We start from the raw sequence: 5,636 nt of genomic DNA, 5'->3' as shown, positions 1-5,636 counted from the left end.
CTTCACTTAGTTGACCCCTAATTATAGAGGAGATTCAAGTGAAAGTAACTAGCTTGGGTCACAAGTCCTAGCTTCACCCTAGGTGATCCTAGCTTTAGTGCACTCCAAGTCAATTAGCAATTCTTAATTCTCAATCAACAATTGACATCCACTATTCAAGTATCTCCAATAGTTCAATCCTTAAGCCAACTGAAAGAATTTTACTCCATGGCTAGTGTTATCATTTTATCAAACATTTGGTGAGGATTCATAAGAGACATTATGAAATTAAGATGAAGAGTTGAATTCAAGAGATCTAAATCACACAATCATCAACAATTGAACAATTGCAAGTAAATGGATATGAAAATACCTCAATTCACTAGTCCAAATCCAAGTAACAAAGTCAAAGCTAGATCCAAAGTGAGAGGATCAAAAGAACACAAATTGAGAATAGGAGAAGAGTAGATCTACTAATTGCATCAAAGAAAAAGTGAATTACAATGGATCTCACCAAGAGAATCAAAGGAGAATTGCAATGGAGAATGAAATCCTAGAGAGAGGTTGGAGGTTCTCTCTCTACCCAAAATGTAACCAACTCTAGGAAAATATCTAAGAAAAAGTAAAAACGAGTGAATCCCCCCCCACCCTTCAATCCTTGGCTTTCTTAAGCTTTTCCCACCAAAGCTCTACCCCAAAACAGGGTCCCTAACTGCCTCCACGCTCTGGTCACGTGCTTTCTTAAAAAAATCTTGTGCGACCATCGGCGCGTACGCGCACGCGCCCCTGGGGTAATCGCAATCGGCGCGCAAGCGTAACGCGCGCTGGCGCATCCATAAGAGTCATGGCCTAGCTGCTAAACGCACCAGCTCGTGGCTTGTCTCCTAGCTTTGGCTCCTAGCGGCTTGAATATGCGCGGACGTGCCATGTGCACTGATGAGCGGATATTTTATACGCTTTTTGGGGGTAATTTCATGTAGATTTTAGTATGTTTTATTTAGTTTTTAATAGAATTTTATTAGTTTTTAGGCAAAAATCATATTTCTGGATTTTACTATGATTTTGTGTATTTTTCTGTGATTTCAGGTATTTTCTTGCTGAAATTGAGGGAGCTGAGCAAAAATCTGAGTTAGGCTGAAAAAGGACTGCTGATGCTATTAGATCCTGACCTCCCTGCACTCGGAATGGATTTTTTGGAGCTACAGGAGTCCAATTGACGTGCTCTCAATTGGGTTGGAAGGTAGACATCCAGGGCTTTCCAGCAATATATAATAGTTCATACTTTGCGCAAAGATAGATGACGTAAACTGGCGTTCAACGCCAGTTCCATGTTGCAGTCTGGCGTCCAGCGCCAGAAACAGGTTACAAGTTGGAGTTCAACGCCCAAAACACGTTACAACCTGGCGTTCAACTCCAGAAACAGCCCAAGCACGTGAGAGGCTTAAGTCTCAGCCCCAGCACACACCAAGTGGGCCCCAGAAGTGGATTTCTGCACCAATTATCTTAGTTTACTCATCTTTATTCAAAAAATTAATAAAAAATTACTAAAGATGCTCATGAATCAGTGTCCAAGCCTAATCTAAAGTCTAAGTCCGAACCTAAACACAACCTAAAACTAGAGTTAATGATATAGTGGTGACAAATTTCCAAACAGTAGGTTTTGTGTCCAGGTTTTGTTGTGTATTTTGAATTTAGGGCTTTATTTTGATCACAAGCAAAGCCTTGCATATTGGTGTTTTTTTATGAAATGTAACTTTTATTTTGGTGCTTTGTTTAGATAACAAGCCATTGACGTATGCTTTATTTTGGTGTGCTTGCCTAAACACCCTTTACAATGTTTACCTATATGACAATGGTGTGTTTAGAAAGGAATTTAATGACAATTACTACTTTCGATTATTTATGGTATTAAAGAATACAAATGTTGATTATTATGTATTAGAAGTCAATTGTGAATTGATATGGAGTTCTTTTGAAGTTCACAATTAAGATAGGAATTTTTTTTCTTTTTCATTGTTGCAATTTGAAGTAACAAAATAAGCATACATTACAGGAAAAATATTCATTCAAATACACTTGAAAAGTATAGCTAAACATGAAAAAAATAATGTTTTAAGAAAAGGCTACATTTTTTGGGCTATGGAGACGTTTTAGTGGGGATGCTTATTCGGCCGTTGTCTATTTTCAAAAGCTATGCTTTTCTATACCAAAGATTACACTTTTGACGTTTGGGAATATAGTGTGCTTTTCAAGTGATGTTGTTCAGGAGCTATACTTTTTAGTTTTCATACTTTCCAGAATAGGCTGCACTTATCCTTGCTATTGCATCACCTTTAAAGCGTAGCCACATTGTATACTATAGCTATTTTATATAAGTGTAGCTTTAGGTCCCTCATTGTTTTTTTTTTAATTTTCTATCTATCTATATATATAAAATTCTAATAATTTTTTGTACAACATAATATTTAATAATATGATTATATATATAATTATGTATTTTTAATTAAATAAATTAAATATTATAAAATAAAAATAAATACACAATTATATTAAACTAAAAAATATTCTAGCAAAAGACAGCAAATACATTCTAAAGATTCACAAGCACTGTAATATTACAATATATTAGTACATAAAACAATGGATCCAACTATCCAATTGAACAATCACTCAACAATAGAGTAAGAAAAAATGAAACATGTCTAAACTACTACTTTCCATGTATCAATGAATATAAAGAGGATTACAAATTATTGTTGTATTTTGATATACTGGATTCGCACAATGCTTGCTCCTCTATTTCAGGATATCTCGAATCTTTCTTGGCGGTACTTTTATTTGATGCTGCTGCAGCCATAATCTATCAAAAGAATCACTAGTTGAGTTCTACAACAACAATATCAGAAAAGTTAGTTTAGTTCACACCTCTTCAGATTGCGCTATCATGCTTGGAGGACTAACAGCTAAATAAGCATAAGCCATTAAGTCCAATGGCCAACTAGTAATCTATATTGGAAAGCATTGAGATCTGACCAAAAATAGAACAAAATAAGTTGGTAACAATTAAAGTTAAAAGTATTCATTGGAATGATATCTTAAAGGCATATCAGATAATATAAAGTCATCAAGAGAGAGTAAGAAACGAAAGGTTATGGGCTTATGGCCATTATGAAAACAGAAGCTATATCAGTAAATAAATAAAATTCTAAAAAATAACAAATTTACTTAAAAAAATGGTAGTACATTTAGTTATTTTTCATTAGTGTTCCACAGTTAAAAAATGGAACTTGTTTGGAACTTGTTTGCTTTGTGCTAACTTTATCCTAGATAACAAATTCTAATCTTTCAATCTATGTTTACCTGCTCACCTGGTTGATATGGCCGATCTGTAGTAAAGACAATTCCCTTTGATAAATTATCATAATCCAAAAAGGTATCCACATAAACCAGTGAAAAGAAACTGGAGTTAGAAAATTTCATGGGCAAAATCATAATAAGAAAATTTCTTTGGAATAGACCGTACATACTCCTAATATTATAAACCATACCCTCAAAACAGTTAAACAAAGCAGGTAGAACAACCCTCAATACTAAACCACCAAGCAACCCCATTTATTAGGATGACCAACCAAAAGACAGATCCAAGCTAACACTTGTGCATTTTAAGTAATTCAGAAAAAAGGGAAAAAAGCCACACACACACACATATCCTTCAGAAGACCAGAAAATTAGAACCCAGATTTCATAACCATAATAAAAAAAACTATATGAGAATTATATGGGAGCATAACAGCAATAAAAAAATGTCTATGTATAGATTCTGTTTACCCTGGTTGATTGGCTTGTTTCTGAAATGCTACATATATCTCAGTTAATAAAACATATCACGTTCTAAATAATCATCACCCTAATCAAAAGAAAGTACAGACCTCAATGAGAAAATAAAGATAGGTGCCTAATGGTAACTTCATCCCAGCCTTAGTGATTTCATAAGGGATAGTAGATGGATTTTTTGTTACAAACAATTGCCGAGAAACTCCAACCTTGCCTAAAATCAAAAGCCACACACACACACACACACATATCCTTCGAAATCAAAAGTGATCAGAAGCACTAATAAAAATTAAATAAGCAAGAGTAATCAAAAGCACTAATAATATGCCTTATAATAAAAAATAATATGCATAATAAACTAAATTCACTAATGAAACCAGCAAGAGTGATCAGAAGCACTAATGAAGCAGAGCAATTTTTTTAAGTTAGAATATTGAATTTAAAAATACCATGTTAAAAAGACTACTCTAACCACCACATTTAGAATGAATTAGCTCAAGAAAGTATCCTGAAACGACTAAAACGGATCATCAAGGGATATCACATTTAGTATGTGATTTCTCATTGTGTAACTGAATGCCTTCCTTTATTTAAACCTAGGAATTCTAATGATGCACCATCTTCCAATCTAATTGGTTATTACAATAGTTGACAAATTGCAATGAGCCACGAAAATACTGCAGCATATATAATCCACATGAAACAAAAATAATTAACATGAAATCAGTAAACTACTCTAGACAAATGAATAATAGTCCCCATTAGTACTTGATTTTTGTTTATTAGAACATTACCATTTACCACTACAAAGTAAACTGTGCTGATTAAGAAAGCAACAATCATTCACATACAGATCCAAGAATCAAGCAGCTGACTGGTCAATAAGCATACTCAATGGAAAGGTTTCTGCCATTTAATCACCAAATACAACTAAAATCAATATCTAACTATTCTAACCCTTACCTCTTTGTTGATCAAATACACAAGACTTGTCCTTGTTTTTCTCTTGAGCCCAAACCTTAACCGTTCCAAGAACCAGAATTTTGGTTACATTTCACAAGGCCATTCAACCAAATTAAACACAGAGGAGAGAAAATCACTCACCTCTCTTTGCTTGTGGTGGTAGTTGTGTTAACAGAAATTGAATAAACTGAAAAAAAATGGAGCAAGAGAATTATCAAAATTTTGAATTAGAGGAGAAAAGAAAGAAGATGAAGTCGCTGTCCTCACCTAGCAAAGAAACTCGAAGAATAGTTGGGTGAGTGGAACGCAGCTCCCTCTTAAGCTTCAGTCAGCTCCCTCCTTGGCCATCATTCTCTTTCTCTTGGTGCTATGGTTGATGAAGAGCCAAAAACTTGAAGAACACTCCTGTTTTTGCTCCCTGGTGCTTTGGCTATTCCTCTGTTCCTTGCCCTCTCTCTACTGTCTGTGAATTCATGAGGGAGACAGATAGAGACAGACAGAGAATGGCCCTCCATTCCTCCTCTGATTTCTGAACGTGAAATCTTGTTGACCCTGCCATTCAATATTCAATCTTAGGGCAATCACTTGATAAACTTTGACTTCACTAGTTCACTAGTTCACCATCTACACCCACATTTAGATCCTTCCGCAACTCACCTGATTAGTACGACCATTGCTATACTTATGAACAATACTTATCTTCAAGAAATGGAAAAGAGATGCAATAGGGGACTGAACCGACCACTTAGAATTTAGAAACATGCAAGATTACAGCTCTTGAATCAAATTTCTTCCTATCAAGTTCTACAAGATTACAGCTCTTGAGTCAGAAAGACTTTAGCCAAAACAAGCAAAAAGAA

The 5,636-nt window shown here is 34.8% G+C and overlaps 1 long non-coding RNA gene across 1 annotated transcript; it reads right to left on the bottom strand.

Annotated features, from left to right (window-relative positions):
• Positions 1-3,659: 3,659 nt before the first annotated feature.
• On the bottom strand, positions 3,660-5,430 carry LOC107479262 (uncharacterized). The gene is made up of 3 exons (XR_008007411.1): positions 5,044-5,430; positions 4,918-4,963; positions 3,660-4,831 (listed from the first exon to the last, which is right to left on the bottom strand). It is a non-coding gene; the product is annotated as an uncharacterized LOC107479262 (long non-coding RNA).
• Between the last annotated feature and the right edge of the window lie 206 nt (positions 5,431-5,636).

Source organism: Arachis duranensis, chromosome 3 (genome assembly GCF_000817695.3).
Source record: "Arachis duranensis cultivar V14167 chromosome 3, aradu.V14167.gnm2.J7QH, whole genome shotgun sequence".
Taxonomy (NCBI): Eukaryota; Viridiplantae; Streptophyta; class Magnoliopsida; order Fabales; family Fabaceae; genus Arachis; species Arachis duranensis.
The sequence above is the reverse complement of the archived record's forward strand: the minus strand, read 5'-3'. Positions and strand labels throughout refer to the sequence as shown.